The sequence below is a fragment of the Amphiura filiformis genome, chromosome 2 (genome assembly GCF_039555335.1).
Source record: "Amphiura filiformis chromosome 2, Afil_fr2py, whole genome shotgun sequence".
Lineage (NCBI taxonomy): Eukaryota > Metazoa > Echinodermata > Ophiuroidea > Amphilepidida > Amphiuridae > Amphiura > Amphiura filiformis.
The window spans coordinates 31,670,693-31,693,490 of NC_092629.1; positions in this window are offsets into that span (position 1 = coordinate 31,670,693).

A 22,798-nucleotide genomic window follows, 5' to 3' on the forward strand; every position below is an offset into this window, starting at 1 on the left:
AGAAACTACTGGGAACCCATTACACTACTGTGTGACTAGTCTCCTTTTCAACCGTTTAATGTAGGGTATAAATGAAACTTATTTTGATGAAACTTTTAATAACATGAGGAGGATTATGAAATTTTATGCTAGAATTTTTATATAAAATGTAATACTATTGGATCACAATTAACCCATATATTTGTTGCACTGATGCCTAAGTCCCGGGCACAAGTGTATTTCAGAGGCGTATAGCTTCTCAATAGACACAGTGCGCTGATTTTTGTTGATTCTTAAATGAGTTGATATTTTGATATTTTTCAAGGTGTCAAACTTCTCTCAAAAATTTCACCAGAAATAATTTTTCTATATTTAATGTCTGCAATTGACTCATTTCATTTCATTCCATTTCATTTCATTTCATTTCATTTCATTTCATTTCATTTCATTTCATTTCATTTCATTTCATTTCATTTCATTTCAATTCATTTCATTTTTCATTTAAAAAAAACCGAATTGCAACAATTTCGCATACATTTCAACAACATAATAATAATAATCAAATAATCATTACGAGAAAATTACGAAAAATATCAAATGAGCATTGACAGCACATAGGCCCTGTAATATACGCGTACAATTCCAACACAAACGCCCAAGCATCCACAATGTGAGATAAAATTTTGACACCTCTTCTGGTGTCCAAAATTAATACTTTTCACGATTACAGTTCTTTATTTTATTAATCAATTCTGACTTTTAATGTCATCAAACTGGTATATCAAGGTAGATTCAATCGGCCCTTCATATCTCACAAAAGCTATCACTTATTACTCACCTGGCAGAACAAATCTTTGGTGTGTTAATGATAACCTCTCAAATTTCACTCACACATTGCACATACATGACATATGGCAACAATGCATTCCGGGTAGCTGCGCCAAGACCCTTGAACTCACTTCTTACATCATTACGCAAATGCAACTTTGAGAAACCTCTTATTTCTACCCATAATCTCCACCTCCTGTGTGTGTTTTTTCTTTTTAGTTGTATTTATTATTTTTTATGTTTTTTATGCTTTATGTTTATATTTTCGGCAAGACGGGGGGGGGGGGGGATTTTTGGCAAGTCGAGACGTCTGAAGTCCGGGGCAAGTGAGTTTTGGTACATATTTACTGCGGGCCACCTAAAAGGCTCTAAAAGGATTAGGAAAACAGTACAGAAACGTTTAAAAGTAATATGCAAAATGTCGTGCTCGCTACAATCACATTTGGGACTATTTAGGTGTTGCAAATTGGGTTCTTAAAATTTAGCATGTGTAAACTGCAAAGAGAGAGGTGGCAATGATTTGATGGCAGGCCGATATGGGGATGGGCATTTTTTGGGGCCGAGAGGGGGCAAGCAATTTTTGGCCCGATGTTCTGAAATTTTACCCGGGGGTAGATAATTTTTGCACAGACCTTTTGTTTTCACTTTCAATTTTAGCGCATTATATCCTACTTCTTATTGTAATGTATTGCTTGCTTCTGTATATTATGCAATGTTTCTATTTTATCTTGGTTTGTTTTGAAAGGTTGTATCTATTATCTATTATCTTTTATATTTTATAAGTTTTGTTTTGCTCTGACTTTGTACAAGAGACTTATCTTGTCTGTGCAGCGCTTTGTTCTTCAGTAAAGGCGCTTTATATACTGTTTAATAATTATAACTAGAGCTGTCGAAACAACCACCCAGTGCACACATATGTACACGTAACACATTGTGTCCACACGGGTCGTTAAAAAAAGAACCACTAACCGCGAAATGTGGATATCCAACTAGTTTGCCCCGCAGGGCTACAAAGAAGCATTAACCGCGAATATATTGATATCCAACAAGCTTAAACTATAAATTAGCCCCCGAAAGAGGGCAGGGCTTGAAGAATGAGGGAAATTATGGGGTAAAAAGTAAAAGAAAAAAGTAGAGTTAGGGTTAGGGATTAGGGTTAGGATTTAGGGTTAGGGTTTAGGGTTAGGGTTGGGATTAGGGTTTAGGGTTAGGGTTTAGGGTTAGGGTTAGGGTTAGGGTTTAGGGTTAGGGTTAGGGTTAGGGTTTAGGGTTAGGGTTTAGGTTTAGGGTTAGGGTTAGGGTTTAGGGTTATGGTTAAGTTTAGGGTTTAGCGTTAGGGTTATTACTTAATTATGTTACAAATTTAAAATACGTACTACGTATTTTGACAACGTGGTACACCGTGCCCATACGTATGCTGTAATACAGCATATCCATCCCAGCACGGCATTTACCGTGCCCATATGACCCGTATGGACACAATGTGTTATGTGTACATATGTGTGTAGAGCAGAGGGAATGAACAACAGTTGACATGATTATTATGACGCCGTGATATTATGGAGGGGACATGGTAAAATAACCAATGCGGAGGAAAACAAACCGGACAATTTCGCAAGTCTAAGATATGTCCTTTAGTAGCTCAATTTTGTAAGAAGAGGTCATCAATGTTTTTCTGACAGACGCACACAGAAAGCAACAGGGTTTATTAACGGGCAGGAGTGCAGGAGCCACATCCAGCTCACCGCTCTCCAAGTTGAAGGTGTAAGTTTTTAAGGCACGTCTTGGCACCTACATTGCAACAAACCAATAAATAAGTCCAACAAGTCAGTAAATAATGAATAAGAACACTAATTCGTCGGGTGCATTGCATAGTGACGGATGTTGATTTTTGTCATTTTTTTGAAAATTGGCCAATGTATTTTAAATAGTGAGTAGTCTAATATTACCACGATTTGAAGCTCAAGTTTGCATAATTATTAAGTTAATTAATTTATGCAATTGACGTATGTTGATATATGACATTACCCGACGTTTTACAAAGTGACGGATCTAGGATCACAACTAAATTGTTTGGCGTATCCCCAGCATCCGTCACTATGTAAAAACATGATTTTTCAATCTGAACGTACGTAATTCAATACTAGAGAGATTGCGAAGAGGCGTTCACTGCTAACGCCATACGGGTGACGTATTACGACATTGTGCGGTAAAACGTCATAATGCCGTTCACATCCAAACTAGTCTCCTACACAGCCAGTTTGTGTCGGTCCTAACGCTCGTCGTTCCTAATATATGTTCGTGATAGCCTCAGTCTGACCGGATACTATATCTAAACGTAATTGCAATAAGCTCATGGTGGCGCTATGCTGAGACAAATATATCTAAAGATATAGGAATCATCCATTGATTCACCTTGGGTGCATCGAACCAGAGAAGATGAGAATAGATTCTCATCTTCTCTCATTGAACCTACTTTCCTTGGTATTGATATGCAAATACGACTGGCTGTATCTATTGCTCTAAGCATTCAGTCCAGATTAGCGATATTTGAGTTTTGCGGGCTCATTGGAAAATGTTCACACGTGTATGCTATTTGCAGGCGGCTGACACTGAAAAATTTGCATGGCAAAATAACCCGTCTCCTCCGCAGCCAATTTGGTTCCGCTCCATCGAAATCAAGCTGGTCACGGAGGAGACTACCCTCCTTGTGTTTGTTCATTTGTGTATGGAGAGCCCTTCTTGGAGTCCGTAATGACTTAGGCTACGCTCTCAGCTAGAGTCCGACGCTGCATTGCACTAGAAATACCTTTTCTGTGACATCGCTATAGAGCCAACCGGGAACACGTATTCGTTTTGAAAATATAGCATTAAAATTAGTATCACCCTTGTGGCCCCCGTGCAGTGGAAAACCTTAATTCTTTCATTAAAAGGAAATGAAAATTAAAAAAACACGGATCTACCTGTGCACCTATAAAATGGGCACAGCAATTTGTCTCAAATATGAATGAATTTTAAGAAACATACGGGATATGATGAACATTGACCTGACGCCATGATAGTAGGATCTACTAGTCGTTTTATATACAATGTATATACCGTATTGTCATAATACCAATATTTGTCATTATATATAATGAGTAATATTTAGCAACGTAAATGTGCAGTTCATATGCACAAACGAATACTGATCTTTATGATATTCAGGTTTTTGTACATCACATATAACATGTCACATAGGAGGTCATACGTGTTGACCTGCATCTATTGTATTTGTTCATTCGTGTATGGAGAGGATTAACGCCATTAAACGCCATTAAAACTCCATCAGTATTAGGGCGTAGTTCAGTGAACTCACCGTATTGCTATTCCAAGTACTTTGATAATACAGATAATATGTATTAATGGGTCGAGGCGATTGCATTGAAAAACCTAATAAATTATTCATAACAGTTACGTAATCAATCGCTAGTGCGGACACTTTTCATTTGCAAACCACCAAAATTCGTGATCTTTTAGCTTTGGAAAAGAAACCACGTGAATAGAGTGCCCTCTCAAGAATAGGTTCTCTGTGCTATTTGAATTGTCTAAATAAACTATATTAGTAGAGTTTGGTGATGGATGCCTTGGAAGTCGCCATGGTGTATATTATTCGAACAAGAAACAAACCCCATTATCATATAAATAGTACCCTGTTTACTTATTAAAGCAAAATGAAAATAGTTAATATAACATGCCTAGTTCGATTACTACCCAGCAAACACAAATATACAGGGTGTCCCAAATAAAAGAGGCCCCTCATTGCGCCCTCTTTTTCTCCTATTTCTGAAAACTTGATCAAATATATTTTGGTATGTAAAAAAACCTTGAGCCGTTAGCTTTAATAAACCAAAACAATTATATCAATCGGCTCACAAATTTTTAAGATATGCTCTTTTACAGAAATGTACCCGTTTTTCACTCTGTCCACGGAGAAGGTTTGGCTACTTCAAAGATTGAAAAGGAGTACACATACCATGCATGAATATCAAACATTCCTCAATGATAACTTTATAAAATAACTTTATTTATGGAATGGGCTTTACCGGTGGGTTAATGGGCAATGGATTTTGTTAATAGTGTCATTAATTTGTGGGTAAAATGGGTGCCGAATGGGACTTCTTTTGCTTTACTTGCAATTACTTATTTTTTCTTGGTAATTTTATGCCTTTTTGTTTTATTATGTTTCTTACTTTCTTACTTTGTTGTTTCTTGCTTCTTTTTTTATATTTACAACATGAGTCATTTCTCTTTTTAGGATAAAAGATAGCCCTAAAAGGCTGTTTGGTTTGTCTTTGGTTCTTCTGGAGTGAGTTTAATGTGCTGCTCTGCCCTCTATCTGGTTGCCTTCTTGGCGAATACAGGTTTCAGCCCTGGTCCTCATTGCATCAATTGTGTTGCGTACCATCCTTATGCGCCGGATACCTGCGAATGCATTCAGTAATACGTTTACGAAGATCTTGGATTTTGCCACAAATGAAAAAATCAAGTGGTGTGAGGTCTGGTGATCGTGCAGGTCACTCCACAGCATGAGCCATCCCAACCACTCGGTTTGCTATCCGTGGACAGTGTGAAAAACGGGTACTTTTATTCAAAAGGCCATATCTTCAAAAGTTGTGAGCCGATTGAAATAATTGTTTTGGTTTATTAAAGCTAACGATTAAAGGTTTCTTTACAAATCAAAATATATTTAATCAACTTTTCAGAAATAGGAGAAAAAGAGGGCGCAATGAGGGGCCTCTTTTTTTTGGGACACCCTGTATCACAGAAAACGGGAAATGTCGGGTTAAAGGTTATGTGAGGGTCAAGGGTATTTGTTCAAAAACATTTTGTTCAAAACTTGCTGCAAAACATTCTAATATACTAGTAATAGACTTAAGTACACACAATGTTTAGCAAATGATATTTTACTATAGCATTTCGAATTTTGGTTTAAAATGTTGTATTATTTTTTTCAGTAAAACACGTTTTAAAAAAGAATTTTCATGACTTTTATAAAAACCGACATTGATATGTTATCAAAATGTTTTAACTAAAACCAAATACATATGCAAATATCATGTTTTAAAAACATTTTGGTGTTTGTTGAATAGTATCCATAAGCAAAACACTTTGACAGCTGTTTAATGCAACGAAATAGCAATGGCGAAAAATGACGTTGCACGAACTGGTGTCTCCTGTCCAAAACAAACAATTCATACCGCATTATGTCGTAAGACGACACGATCTTGCCTAAAACGCCTCTTCGCAAGATGATTTTTGGACGGCATTCTCCACACACAAATGAATAGGCAATCTGCCCGTTCGAATTCGCGTCGAAAAAAAAATTGAAATTTATTCACTTCTTTTTAGGTCAAATTGTAACCCCCAAACTGGATTTTATTACATGTCGGACTCTACTTGTTCTATATGGATACATTGATTCGCTTCATAACACGAAAAACATAACATTTTTCTGCATTTTGTAATGCGTTTTTTTTGTCATTTTGGAACGTCATTTTTTGCTACCAACCGCAACGTAACCGCTTTACGGGAATTCCGCGGCTGACCAATTCACAATGGATTTCACCCTCTAGAGGGCATACTAACTAGTTTTCGACTAATGTAGCATGCAGTTGGCGTTCCCGTATCGCGTTTCACGTAAATTTCGCAATCTCTCTATTGTTCATTAAAACCTACGGGATTTCTTGACGGATGTTGATAACTGGGTATAAACCAGAAACGTTTACGTAAAAGAGATATTTCAATGGATCATTATTTTAGTAAAATAGCATTTTAATACATTTTGAATGGTTCGAGTTGCTTCGACAATTATTTAGAGACATAAATTCAAAACTTTCCAATATAAAAGGGATGGTTAAGTAATAAAAAATGAAAATATGATCCTTTTTAATGAGTAGGTTATTGGAAGATGATCAAAATATGTTTAGATGCGACTCCAAGTTGACAGATAATACAGTGTAAATTGGTAAAAACTGAATACAATCAATGGCGTTTTTATAAAAAGAAGTTACAGCTTCTAGCTATATCATGAGAGTGAGAACTAGTAAGTAAATAATCAAATACAATATGTCATGTATGTCGTGGGCACTCGTGGCGAGGCGGTTTTATCATGAAAAAAGCGTTTAAAAATAAGCGTAAAGAACCGACGGATGCTTCGAAGTCCTTCCTTGATCCGACTTTCATGCGCAAGACATACTGGCGGATGTGTGACGGATCATCATGGATCAACACGAGAGACCAGATTAACGTGCACGATATCGGGGCAAGACATAGTGACGGATGTGTGACGGATGTTAGGGAGCAACGTTTTCTCTTTTTTACATACTGACGTATGACTTTGCAATCATTTTAATGATTTAATAGCGAATAATTCTTCATGTGATAGATGTTTCAAGATCTTTTTTTTTTACAATACAACAACTTTTGGAGGATTTTACTTGTTAGTGTTCTGCTATGGTTGATCACAAATTGGCATACTCTTTGATCGCGTCTAAATCAAAAACTTTTTTTCTGGCGGAGTCCAACATCCTTCACTATGTAATGCACCCGAAGAATTGATCAATCAACCATTCATGGATCAATTAAGGCGCGATCAATCATTTAGTTATTAATCAATCAGTAAACTAACAATCATTCATATATCAGGCAATCAATCAAGCAATATGATCTATCAATCATCAATTCAATCAACCAATCAATCCAACATTTATTCGTTTTATTATTGGGTAGGAATACAGGTGTATCAACCTGCTTTGAGTTGAAGGTCTAACTTCTTAAATCCATGCCATGACTTTGCGTCTAAATTGCACGTCAAATTGCATGCTGATTCTACCATAACATTCCCACGTTCCTTGACACAAATTTTGCTACAGTAGCATAAAACTCTCGGGAACACACTTTAAAAAGCTACAAAAAGACAACGTTTCGTTTTCCAGCACTTCAAGATTGTTATGAGATCTTGATAACATAATACGGAAGAACCACGAGTGGTACTTATTGAGTCCATCCCCTTATAAGCATTATAATAATATTATTTATATATGCACCAACCTTACACGTATGAAATAATATATATGAGGTGGATTATGAATTTGATGACGCCAGCATTACCTTTGACTTTAACTGTTCCAAACACTTTATTTCTCACAACTAGGTGATTTCTCTGACCAATTATCAATTATAGTACCAAACGGGTAATTTGATCTATTGAACCTCGGATGACCATTGCTTTAATGACCACTACTGAAATCCGGGTTACCTTTGACCTCAATATTTGTAAGACACATTTTAATTTTCAAGTCACTGGATCTTAACAATTTTTCTAGCCATTGAAGGTAATTTTGGACACATGATCTAAGATGACCCGTGGATTACCTTTGATCTCAAGCAAATGTAAACAATTAATACATAACAGTCAAGTCACCAATTCTTCAGACCAATATTGGTAGCCTGAGAGTGTTGTTTAGCTAAATTGCTTAAATGACCCCTGCTGACATCAGAATTACCTATGATCTCAACCATTGCAAGACACATTTTAGTGTTTAAAGCTTAACAATTGTTCTGGTTATCGAAGGTAATTTGGACAAAAATATCCTCAAGTAAATGTAAACAATACATAAAAGCCAAGCAAGCAATTCTTCAGACCAATAGTGGTAGCCTGAAAGTGTTGTTTGGCTACACTCCCCCTACTGACCCTTATGATCTCACACCACCACATCAGAGTCCCATAGAGATATGTGCTAAATTTGCCTTAAGAAAACGTCATTTTTTCTTCACAGGAGCGACTCAATTTTAAGCGACAGCTATGATGGTTTAAATCAGCCCTTGCCTGATCCCTCTGGCTGGGAAAAATATACGTTGACCGTCATTATTTTTTACGTCTGGCCCTTGAAGTCTACGATCTCCGGGAATCGCCTAATTTACATGAAAAATCATGCCAGTGTTTCTGTAAAGAAAAGGCTGCTTAAAATCATTAAAAATTATTCTAGCTCTCCCATCTGTGGTACACTTGCAGTATTTAACATTACTAATCATGACCAATCCAAAATTATGCACATTTCTGCTCATTTTAAGGCTTAATTAATGAGAATTGAAATTAAGGGCATATAATTCTATTTGGTGGTGTGAAATCTGAAGTGAACTTTGAGCCCAGTCCGAGGGTCTGTGATTAATTTCACCCAGTTTCGTGATCATGACAGAGTATGTAATTTTCAGTAGGAGTATCATTTTGAACATATATTTTGAATGCATATGCTGCAATAATAGCTCCAACAACGACAATATCAGGAAAAATTAATAAACTCATATTTTGGTCAAAATAAGTATTAGTATTAATGGCTAGTGATGCTGCACCCCTGTCCTTTACTATGATTTCAGGGGACAAATGCACACCATTGTGCTTTGTTATGTGATGGTAATATTCAACAACTCCTCCTATACCTTTGTACAGGAGCCAACCGTTGTTAATCCATGATGAATCCACACTTTTACTGTAACGTATACGCGAACGCGAGCGAGACTACGCGTTACGCGAGAGTGCGTAAAATTCGTCATGCCTGGAACCTGTGTGTGTATGCAAGCTTTACAACTTGAATTCAGTATTTTTCAGGTAGCGGGTAAACATTGCAGTTTTATTCTGTACTTTTATTGCTGATATCAACAGAGAAATCATCGAAGTTTTTGTAAGGCTGAGTGGCAATGATTTTAACTGACATTCCTCATGAAATAATCATGTGAATTATACGATCTTTAGCTTCTTTTCGTTGTTGAAAGGATTCAATCATGTTTCACCGTTGTTCATCACCGTTTAACAACTCGCGTCCGGCGCGTCTGCGTGGTTTACTTCGCTTCGCTCGCGAAGTAAACCACGCAGACGACGCGGCCGCATCGTTGTTAAAACGGTGATGAACAACGGTGAAACATGATTGAATCCCTAATTCAATTTGAATCTGGTCAACCAGAGCTACCTATTTTTGACGGACGAACCGAAGTTGCGACTGAAACCTTCAGTTTTCAGCTCGGTTCTGATGGTTCATTAAAAAAATCATATATTAAAAAAAATCACGTGGTAATTTCATCTCATTGATATTTAATACCAGGTGTTCCAGCGACGTGTTGATGGTTCAGAAGATTTTTACCGTTACTGGGCAGATTATAAGGCTGGATTTGGTGACCTTGCAGTAGAACATTGGCTTGGTAATGATAACATCTATGCCCTGGTTAACACTGGCAAAACATACCAGCTAAGGTTAGACTTAATTGACGGCTCTGAATGGGCGTATGATTTGTATGCGTCATTTGTCATCAGTGACGAGGCGGGTGATTACACATTGACGCTTGGAGCAGATATTGGCGGAGAAGGTAAGAGCAAGTAAATTGTGTGTGAGGTGGGTAGATATAGGGTGGGGTGTGTTTCACAGGCACTGATGCACGAAAAGAGAAGAGAAGAGAAGAGAAGAGAAGAGAAGAGAAGAGAGAGAAGAGAAGAGAAGAGAAGAGAAGAGAAGAGAAGAGAAGAGAAGAGAAGAGAAGAGAAGAGAAGAGAAGAGAAGAGAAGAGAAGAGAAGAGAAGAGAAGAGAGAGAGAGGAGAGGAGAGGAGGAGAGGAGAGGAGAGGAGAGAGAGGAGAGGAGAGGAGAGGAGAGGAGAGGAGAGGAGGAAGAGTGGAGAGGAGAGGAGATGGAGATGGAGAAGGAGAAGGAGAAGGAGAAGAGAGAAGGAGAAGAGAGAAGAGAGAAGAGAGAAGAGAAGAGACGAAAAGAAAAGGAAAAAAGAAAAGAGGAGAGAGAGAGAGAGAGAGTGAGAGAGAGTGGAGAGAGTTAGAGAGAAGAGAGAAGAGAGAAGATAAGATAAGAGGAGAGAAGTGAAGAGAAGAGAAGAGAAGAGAAGAGAAGAGAAGAGAAGAGAAGAGAAGAGAAGAGAAGAGAAGAGAAGAGAAGAGAAGAGAGAGAGAGAGAGAGAGAGAGGAGAGGAGGAGAGGAGAGGAGAGGAGAGGAGAAGAGAAGAGAGGAGAAGGAGAAGGAGAAGGAGAAGGAGAAGGAGAAGGAGAAGGAGAAGGAGAAGGAGAAGAGAGAAGGAGAAGAGAGAAGGAGAGAAGAGAGAAGAGAGAAGAGAGAAGAGAGAAGAGAGAAGAGAGAGAGAAGAGAGAAGAGAGAAGAGAGAAGAGTGAAGAGTGAAGAGTGAAGAGTGAAGAGAAGAGAGAAGAAAGAGAAGAAAAGAAAAGGAAAAAAGAAAAGAGGAGAGAGAGTGAAGACGGACTAAGGGGAAAGTAGGAACGTAAGGGGAAGAAATAAAGAAAAAGAGGAGACGGAGAATAAAAGAAGAAGATGGGAGAAGCAGTAGAAGAAGCTAAAGAAGCAGCAGTAGGTTAAAAAGAACAAGAAGAAACAGAAAGATGTGTATCAAATTATAGAGATAATTAAATGATGAAGAAGACGAAAATAAGGAGGTGAAGGTATTAAAACAGTTGGAGGGTGATAGAAGTAGCATACCGATCGGGGCTAAGGGAAAATATACTCCTGGCTTATCGTCACCCTCATAACCAAAGTGCCTAAGTCATTATTACATGTTTCTCATTTGCAATTTTGATTTTCTGTGTAATAAACCCATACTTAATAAAAAATTCCAACCGCATTCTTCATTAACTTGTGGAATTCATCTCTTTTGATGTTTTCCAAAAGTTAATGAAGAATGCAGCTGGAAATTTTATTAATTATGAGTTTACTACTCAGAAAATCAAAATTGCAAATGAGAAACATGTAATAATGACTTTGGTTATGAGGGTGACGTTATAATACCTTCAAATATTTGACTAAATTGCTATGAAATTACCATGATGTGCGATTTACTCACAGCGATGCCCTTATTTTTCTCGAATTTCTACTTTTTGCACGATTGTAATACCCGATGGTGAAAATACCCTGTGAAGTGATGTGATCAAGCAAAATCAGTCTGGCATATTCAATTTTCATTTTTAAACTTGGATGTAGAGAGCATGTGGCAAGCTACATTTTGCAACAAAAAAAAAACTTATTGAAATTGGACAATTCGTTCAAAACAATAAGAAAATTGAAGAAATTGTTACCTTTGTTGGGCTATATCTCAAAATCAATATTTCCTTCTTTCGACTGATTTTGCTTGATCACATCACAAATTACTACGCGTCTTTATGTAATACGTCTTATGTATAGCTCTGGGGGTGAAGCTACATGATATTTAGCCCATCGACTTCATTAATATTGACGATATATACGCTGGAATGAAAATGGATTTCTTTGGTTGGGCTCATTTATTCAGCTCGAAATTAAATAGGGACAGTATCTGATATTCATACACCCCTATATCAAAGCAGCCAATCAGATAAGCGGTCATACAAGTACAAGGAGTACATTGATTTTGTATCATGCATTCCGCGTATTTCGCACGCGTTCGCGTCGCATAGGATTGATTCATTTTTGGGCGGGTTGATTTATATTTGGTTCTAATTTCAAATACCTTTAGTGATAATTTTATTTTGTTATAAAAACAGCAAAAAATAAATCACGTGTTCTTGCTCACAACATCAGCGCGCGTGCATTATTTTGTCTGATTTCTCTCCAAACAAATAATACGCATTCATTAACCTATAAATTTTGATAACTAAATGATAATAATATATGTATAGTGTAACCAAACACTAAAAAAATCGTACTGCAGTTACTGTCCATTTTCCTATACACAATACACAGTGCCCTCACCATTGACGTGTGACCTCTACAAACAGTGTATGTTAGAGGTATAGGGCATTGCCTAGTTAACGTTACCTTGTGAAAAGTAACTGGCCAATATTTATTGTACTCTTTGAAATTCTAGAAAATATAGTTTTGTAACATGTCCTAAATTTTTAGCTAATTTAGATGTTTGGAAATATTCGTACATTTGTGTTTTAGTAAAGAAGGGCACGGCATGGCCTGCAAAATTCCCTGTGTAAGTCGAATGCAACTTTCAGTGACTATTACTCATTTTGTGGACCGCTCTCTTCCGAAGGGCATTAAAACTAAAGCACTTGACGGATGTTTTTTGTACTTGCTGTCAATCAAGAAAAATGTATACATTATATGTAGGAAAAAAACTGAGTAGGTGGGGCATCTGCAAATGCTCGTACCTCCCTGATATGTAAATGACAGATAACAGCAAAAACAACTCCAAATCTGTCAATAACTTTGGTCAGTGGAGGGAGTCTGGGGATTTCAAGTGGGTGATTATTGATTGGCAAGTGACATATTTGGGCATAAGTGCAGCCCATCATTCAATGTGGAGGATGGACTAGACTTTATCGATTGATTTTGCTGGAGTAATTTCCTGTTAACCAGGTTTAAGTACTGCAAAGGTCGAATCATGTTTGCTGTGCAGCATAACTGCACTATGTTTGAAGTGAAATAAATAGACCTACGTAACCAATGTAGGCGATTCATGATTTCGTTGCTTAAAATTGTGGATGAAAGAAATCCCCCGAGAAGCTACATTACTCCTTTATCGTCTTTCTCCGCTACCGGTAATTTCAAATTTCTGGATGTGCGTCTGATGTGCGTCTGATGTACATGCCTGCGAACGTATATTCGGCATGATAGCGCAATTACACAATATTGTGTAACAAGAATGTTTTTGAACCACAAAGCTGAACCCTGGAGCTTGAATCGGCTTTCGCTAACAACAGCGTGGAATGTTTCCTCTCATAAATAAAAAATGCAAATACCCCTTTGAGACAAAACGTGACTAGGTGCTTAACCTTTTTAAGAAAAAATGGTAAGTCAATAAGTAAGTGACATTTGTACACTGTTAAGGGCTGGGGTAGCGACGTTCTGTAGGGTAGCCCCTATTGAAAAGTAAACATGACCTACACCTACTATTTAGTGTGAGAAGTGCCATGGGTCAGTACATCTATAGCTTACGTCCATACGCGTGGACCTGAAAAATTGAAATACTGGAATGAGATGGGCGGAGCTGACAAATTTATGAATGAATTTTATGCTGATTGACCCGGAAGTGGGAAACAGCTGTTGGATTGTGTTTACAAAATGCATGATCAATGTGCGGATCAGACGCTTCTACTTTGCACAATGGAATGAAGAAAGCTTTAAAAGCAGCCGGGAAAAGCAGTAAAGTCATGTGCGCATAGTCTTTTAAATTAGACTTTACTGTTAATGAAGCTAAATATTTAAATTTTATGCTGTCAATCAAAAATTCACAAACTTTCAAGTATGGCAAGCCATTCGATCCAAAAAGCGTTAGTGCAATTGAAAGAGATGAAATTAGCATTTTGGGGAGGAAATTTCCAATGTTATCTGGTTGACCCGATAGCTTACAATTTCTTTCATCAATATATGACCAAAAATGTTTTTTGGACAAAGTTATTGGGGTCTTGGAGTCTGCCCATTCCCCTCCCTTAAGACGCTGTTTAAAAGTTTAAACATCCCTGTTTAACGGGTAAGCAACCTGGTTAAACATTTTAAGCATGTAGTTATTCAGTTCATCCGCTTTAACTTTTAAGCAGCGTTTTAGCAGTGTAGGTATCTTAGTGAAGAAAAAATATTTAAAAATAAACAAATAATAAACTGCACTCCAACCAGAGATGCTTCACATCATTGACGATATTCACATATATTTGTAATTAGTCACGTTATTTTGTTATATTTGTTTTGTCCAGCGGGTGATTCATTCACTATCAACAATAACACGGCATTTACAACACGTGACGCAGATAATGATGTCCTGGGTGTAAATTGTGCCGTCAGATGCAAAGGTGGTTGGTGGTATAATTTCTGTGCTATAGCCAACTTGAATGGACTCTATCTTAACGGATTTTATACAGCTCACTATAATATCGGTATTGTGTATCACACATGGAAGGGTGTTGGATATTCATTAGCTGCAACGGAGATGAAGGTGCGCCCAGCTCCTTAAAATGTATGACTTGAATAAATCAGGCTAATAGTAATTGTAGTTCTGATATATTGTACGTACTAGAGGAGGAAATCTGTCACGGCAGAATGTTGAATTACTTGACGGTGCGTGTTATGTACTTATATTAGAGGGATTATTGGATTAGCTAGCCCAAAATATGTGGTGGTTTTTACACGGGAGGGGGAGGTACACTTCTACCAAAGATGCTTGACATCATTGGGGAATATCATAATATGTGATACAATTCTATCGAAGTAGCTTTTGGCGGGGAAATATTCCCCATGATAAGAATTATCTCTGGTAAGTTATGTACGTGATCCACCAGTGGAGCTCCTGCGCCCCTCCGCAGAACTTCCGGTAGTGGACGTTCTGCGCCCGAGCGCAGAAAATCCACTACCTGAGTTGCTGCGCCCGGGCGCAGTTCCTTGTATGTAACGGTGAAACATTGCTGCGAGAGAATCCACTGTTGGAGTTACTTACTGCGTTCAGAAGCAAAATAACATTTTTCTTATTATAATAGTGGTGGATTATTTCTGCGCTTGGGCGCAGAAAATCCACGGTCGGAGTTTCTGCGCTCGGAAGCAAAATAACATATTTTCTTACTATAATAGTGTAGTGGTGGATCATTTCTGCGCTCGGGCGCAGAGAATCCACTATCGGAGTTGCAGCGCCCGAGCGCAGTTCCTCATATGTAGTGGTGGATCATTACATCAAAACCTAATAAATATTGTAATACTAATTTTAATTATACATTTACTTTCGGAGTTATTATGCCTATAATAGGCCTATAATAGTAATAAACTTTCCGTAGGCGCAGTAACTCCAATCAGCAGATGCTATGCGCTATTATAATAAGACAATATGTTATTTTACTTCCGAGAGCGCAGTAACTCCGACAGTGGAGTCTCTGCGCCCCAGCGCAGCAATGATCCACCGCTACATAAGGAACTGCGCCATGCCGCAACAACTCCGATAGTGGATTCTCTGCGCCCGAGCGCAGAAATGATCCACCGCTATTATAATAAAAAAATATATTATTTTGCTTCCGAGCGCAGTAACTCCGACCATGGATTCTCTGCGCGCCGAGCGCAGGAATAAACATGACAAAAAAAAAAAGAAAAAGAAAAAAAAAACCTCGAATAAAATTATAAAAACGCCAATATATATATTTGGAACAAGCAAACCAATAAATATTGTAATAATAATGTCAATATACATTCGGAGTTAGTTATTATACGCATGTCTATTTTATAGGCCCAATAGTAATAAACTTCTCCGTAGCGCTATTTTAATAAGAAAATATATTATTTTGCTTATTTTCTTAATAACACTATTATCGATTAAAGAAAATCTATTATTTTCCTTCCGAGCGCAGTAACCCCGACCATGGATTTTCCGTGCCCGAGCGCAGCAATGATCCACCATTATTATAATAAGAAAATGTATTATTTCATTTACTCCGGCAGTGGATTTTCTGCGCCCAAGCGCAGCAATGATCCACCGTTATTATAGTAGCTTATAGTAATAAAATCTATTATCAATTCATTTTTTTTTCCTCCGAGCGCAGTTACTCATTATGTTAAAATATCGTGCATCTATTTTTCAAAAGTGTTTTTAGAACGTTATTAAAACGTTTTATACCCTTTATATAAACCGACAATAAACTTTATCTGTAAAACGTTTTGTGTTTGCTGGGCAACTCAACTTGAAGGCTCTACGACGACGTTGAAAAATTGATATGATGATGATATCAAATATAAATTTCAAAGTTCAAGGTAACTCGACTTATAGCCTAAAACGCGACGCTTACTTTGCACGTAAAATCTATGGCAAGCTATTTAGGATTTGAAGGTTAAAAATAGGTCAAATCATCAAATTGAGGCTATTACGATAAACTGTTATGAAGAGGTGAGAAATTAGCAAAATCGTATAGCAAGAAGATTGCAAATAGTTGCATGTTTACTCAGTGGTGGCCATCTTGAAAAAATGTGATTTTCGATGAAAAATATGATTTTCGATGAAAAATATGATTTTCGGTCAAAAATGTGATTTTCGGTCAAAAATGTGATTTTTGGTAAATGTGATTTTTGGTCAAAAATGTGATTTTTGGTCAAAAATGTGAATCTTGGTCAAAATGTGACTTGTGGTCAAAAATGTGATTTTTAGTCAAAAATGTGATTTTTGGACAAATAAGTGATTTTTGGTTTTAAAAAATGTGATTTTTGGTCAAAAATATGATTTTCGATCAAAAATATGATTTTCGGTCAAAAATGTGATTTTAGGTCAAAAATGTGATTTTTAATCAAAAATCTGATTTTTAATCAAAAATCGTCGTCCGTATTCCATAGTGGCGTATAGTGGGGCGCCGCGAATAAACAACTTTTCGAGAAAATCGGGTTTGAAGAAATGCCAATTTAAAATCGAGTTGTGTAAATCAGACATTCATTATATTTCGTAAATGATGTGAAATTTCTGTAGTAAACTGAATAGATTTTATGGTTTTAAAAAATGTGATTTTTGGTCAAAAATATGATTTTCGATCAAAAATATGATTTTCGGGCAAAATGCGATTTTTTTTGGTCAATACAATATCAGTATCAGTGACTTTTATATATAATAGCTCAGCCGTTTATTGAAACTGTTGATAAGTTGTTAACTAGCCTCGCCTTTCATTTTATTCTTGAAGTGTCTGTGACGATTATGCATTAAATCACAGAAGTGTGTAGTTTGATATTTGAACTTCACGGAATCAAATAAAAAGTAAAGATATGACAAAATATCTAATATGGAATCTGCATTATTTGTATCAGTGACTTTAGTAGCTCAGCCATTTGCTTATACGTTTCTTGGTAATTAGCCTTGCCTTTTATTTCATTTTTAAAGCGTTTATGACGATTATACATTACAACATAGAAGTGTGTAATTTGATATTTGAATTTCACGAAATCAAATAAAATGTAAAGATAATGACCATGTAATTTGCATTTTGATTGTCTGCATTATTAGTATCAGTCGATAATTCAGTTCAACGTTCAATGTACGTCTTAAGAGCACAAAATGTAGGCAGGTGATTTGAGAATTTGTTTTCTGCTCTGTGTCCCCCCTTGAACTGGACTTTACGTGTATACGTACTATTTCCTCGACTACTTTTAATGTATTAGTTTCAGCCTCCGAATCATTGCACAATGAACTATGAGGCCCTAAGTAGAATAAAAACTTTGTTAATCGAATAGAGTGTTGAAAATAAATATTTTGTGAATGACCTAGCCTAAAAAATGATAATGGGGTGTTTTCACCAAGGGGAGAGACAAAGCTACACAAAGTTCACAAGATCGGAAAGTTATATGATGACAATTATTCTCCACTTGTAGCTTTTATCAGGGAAAAGTGTTCCCCATTATATGATGGCATCTCTGGTAAGAACGAGGTATTCCCCACCCCTTTCCAGGTGGCAATTGATCATTTGGATAATCATGTTCATTCGGGCTGCTTCCTATTTTAACAAAATAATAATGTCGTTGACCATAAATCTTAACACATGCCAAATGATAGCTTGATACGCATACCGTTAATGTACACATTGTCAATATTTTAGCTACCACAGCCAAAAAAGCGAGATTACCGAATAGCCCGAACGTCAACACGATAGGATAAAAGCCCTAATAAATTTAATTGTTGTGTATTAAAATGCCCGAAATAATTCCCACCTTAAGCCTTCAGTTATCTTCACATTTTGTCGTTATTTCTGAAAATGGTTGAAGGGCTTTTCCCCGATTTATCAACCATTTTTAATCGATACTTTTTGTTTGTTGTGGTTCTCCGAAAGACACAGAACGGAGTACTCTCATGGCTCACTTACCCAAAATGCGAAAGTTTGAATGTATCTGACCTTATCTGATACACCTCTGTATCCTCAGGACATACACATTTCAGTCAGCCACTTCCACAAAATATGCGCATGTCCATTGAAAAGTAATATTCACTTCTCTCTGCTACATCAGACTATGAAGCTAAATTCAATGCACTGTCGACATTTCCCTTAACGGCTAAGTGATATGATCTACATCTTGGATGCCCATTGTATTTTATCCTCTGTCCTGTTGACGCGCAATTTCAGCTAAATAACTACAGAGACTGACTGAAAAATGCCTGTAAATGTAAATGTATCTAGGATTGGTACCGCTGTAGAAAAGCCCATGCGAAGTCGCATTTCCTACAGCCAAGCCACGGATAAACCACAACAAAGTCCACAGCTGAATGTATGTTATCTTCACTCCAAAGCGAAAGTTACTGAGATACAATAAAGGGACATTAATTTGAACAAAGAAACGGAGTGAAATACGGTGAAAATACCGCGTTCGTGACAATGAGAAACCCTGCGACGTAATTACGTGATCTCAAAACGTTCATTATCAAACCCAACAGCTTCATTATTGCCGGATATTCTGCTGTATAACATTTTAATAATTCGAAATAACATTATGGTATTGAAGAGCGTTGCAAGATTGAACCGATGGGAATGCCTGAACTATGAGATGCGTTAAAGAAGGGATGAATCGCGAGGGTATATTCGTAAAACGGTCACTATTTTGGCACAAGACGCATACCTTTATCACGGGCTTTATCATCTAGCTAAATCTAGATACAACAAACCCAGAGTAGAGGATACTCAGTACCCAGGACCAGGGTCGGCGATTTTCTTGATTTTTTTAAATACACTTTTTTTTAAATCATTTAAATTGGATTTAAAAAAAATTGAATCGCTTTTCCCCCCTTTTTTTTAATTCTAAGAACTGCTATTATACTCCATCATAAAGTCAAAATAGACCAGTGGATTGCTAGAAATAATGCGCAATCCTATTAGGTATTTATAAAATATCGAAACATGTTTTTACATGTGAAAATTGGTAAAATCGCGGGAAAAAACCTGTTGAATTCTGCACCTTGAAGAATGAAGATGAATTTTAGCAATAGATACAATGAAGTGCGGACAAAATTGCTACGCGAACCAACTCCACTAGCTAGCTGAGGTAAGTGGTAAAGCTAAATATGTAACAGATCACCATGATAATAACCAATGTTCATAATTTCAAATTGCATATTTTTCTAAAAATACAGAAAAATCTGTCTATCATACAGGTAACGATGACCCTGCCCAGAATAAATTTTCACATTAATTTGCAAATTGTTTGCGTATACGCTAGAGTAGGGCAACAGTGAAATTAATGTTTCCCATTATGTAAATCAGTAAATTATTATCATTATAATGACATAATGTCATACGATTTCACACATAAAATACACCCGATACAAATATCGCCGACGACTCAGCACTCTGAGTTGCCCATCACTCTATTGAAGCTATCGAGCCATTCCTTGAAAAGTATCTCAGCATGCTGGGCAGCTGATTCAATCGATGATACGTCAAGCTCAGCATGCCAAAAGCTGGTTTCATACTTTCCTGCCGCTTGCCGCTTTGCTGCTCTGAAGATGATTTTACTTCACTGCGTAGTCGCACCAGAAACGCTAGCGGTGACCAGCGGCAAGCCGGTATATCGATCACTCCACCGGAGGCAGCACCGCTGGGAGCTGAATGCAAATCAACTCGGAGCGGTGCCGCTCTGACGTATGAGAACAAAATACGATTTTGGAGCGGTGCTGAGCGGCAAGAGTGGCTTTCAGAGTCATGCCGCTGCCGCTCAGCGGTGTGCCGCTCCGCTTGTAGACAATTGCAAGCGGCATGATAAACCGTCACGCCGCTCAGCGGCAAGCGGCAGAAAGTATGAAACCAGCAAAAGACTTCTGCTCAGTTTTCCATCTTCAAACGATGGAGCACATCATTAGTGTCTGTCCCATCTACAAGCCTCCACATGGTACCTCTGGATTTCAAGAGCTTGACGAAGACACCATCAGCTCGCTGTGCAGGGACCTACCTGTCTAGGTACGATGAAGCTGGTGGACCATACAGGCAAACAGAAGAAGACGAGATTTAATCGAATAAGGCCAAAAAAAAAAAATGTTTGTTTCCTGTAGCAGGTCCAAAAAAGTCAAATGCGAAATGCGTTATTTTTAATCCACGTCTTGAAATGGAAAAAAAAAATTCGCTGCAAATTGGAATGGGAATTTACAATGGGTTTCTCCGATTCTAATATTCAGTACCCATTTGTATCTCTCAATCGGGTAACACAACTTTAGATAAAAAGTTCGATTTATTTTTAATCCCTCAAGAGTAGGCCTAAACAAGAATCGCGGATTTTAATGTTTCCGTTGTAAATGTAGGATCAAGAAAGCTTCACAAATCATAACCAGACCCATCTAAAAGCTGTTATTATTATTTATGAATGGTATACTATATAGCATCGTCATTAAAAAATAATGTGATAATTTCAAACTATCGTTGTCCCCTCCCCCACCTTACAACAAAATATTACTGAAATTATAAATCTGCAATATTTTATCCAAATAAAGTGTAAAAGCAACAAGCCGGGTAATTTACAAAAGTCAAATTATCTCATTTATTTATTAATACGGCTTTACTTCTACAACAGGTTATACACCAATAATAGGCCTGGGTAATGCATGGAAATACGACTATGAACTATTTGTTTGTGTGGCATCTGAAAAGGCTGCTTTAAAATCACTGAATTGACCATGTTATAATAGCCCAAAAAGTATATTTTGGATTTTGATGCTTCAAAATCTTATGTTTTCTCTCATTATATGACATTTTTGTTGTATTATTACCAAAATTCATCCGCACGCCATCGGTTTCTAGTAAATATTCGCCCTACCTAATTGTAACTTTCAGCTTCGAGGGCGCATTGCCATTTCCAGGTGTTTACTACTCAGCGCGTTAAAACAAGAAAAGTCTCAGCAAGCAAAGTTGAGTTTTTGATCATCTATATAAATTATCTAATTTCCCCTGATATTGTTTGCGTTTAACTGTGAGAGTTTTGAATATCAGAAAATTCCGCCCAAAATTAGCCATTGAAAACTGTGTAATAGATAATAAGTGGTATTGAACCAATATCCGCTACATTCTATATGTACTACATTATGCGCACGCGCAATGTATCCGTGTCCAATTTATTTTCGCGAAATACACATACCCACTAGGCTCAGAAAATAGACGCAGATGTCAGTGGAGTGTTTTCGAGCTGTAAACAAAGTCATTTTTATTAAATATTTTGGTACCACATGAGAAGATTACTTTTGACATTAAGAAAGGATCCAAGATGCTATTAGATATTTGGACCAGCTTACTGGTGGCCTTGTTATGTCGGGCGAGTGTTATTATGTTTAATCTTTCTTACCGTCTTCAATTTATCAACCATGTTTCTTGAAATGATGCCATAGTATTCTACTTGAAATAATACGCTCTTAAAATTCTCGGATTTGGTGTAATTCTTTTCCACATTACTTGGGTTTGAATATGCAGTTGCTTTCTTGGTCGGGGGGGCAAAATAAATTTTCGGGGGCACAGACGAAAAAAATTGCAGTCGCATCAGACACTACATAGACACTGTATGTCTTTGAGCTTCCCGCAAAAGGCCTTATAATGGGATGAAATTTTTGTGTTTTACACTATTTTGGCCCTGAATTTTGCAAGAAAAGGGGCTCCTTACCCTTTTTTTCCTTTGCCCTCCTCAGATTCTCTTTCATTTGTTGTCAGAGGGGCACTTTTTCTTTCATTTTTGTCGGGGAGGGACAATCTGCCCTTCTGCCCCCCCCCCGCTGCCTACGCTACTGCATTTGGTGGTTACTTGTTAGCCCCCCCCCAAGAATTACGATGGTGACTATAGAAATGCTTGTGGTCTGTGGGGTGTGCCCGTCCGTGCGCCCGATAACAAGTTCAGTTCATTTTCGCACGTATATGGATCGTTTCTTAATGATATTTGAAGAAAAAAGCGACCCAGTTAACTCGATAAAATAATTAAAACAAAAAATTGCTCGTATGTGGATGATAAATTATGTTAACTGTAATCTAGGTCGTTCATGTTTCAATATTA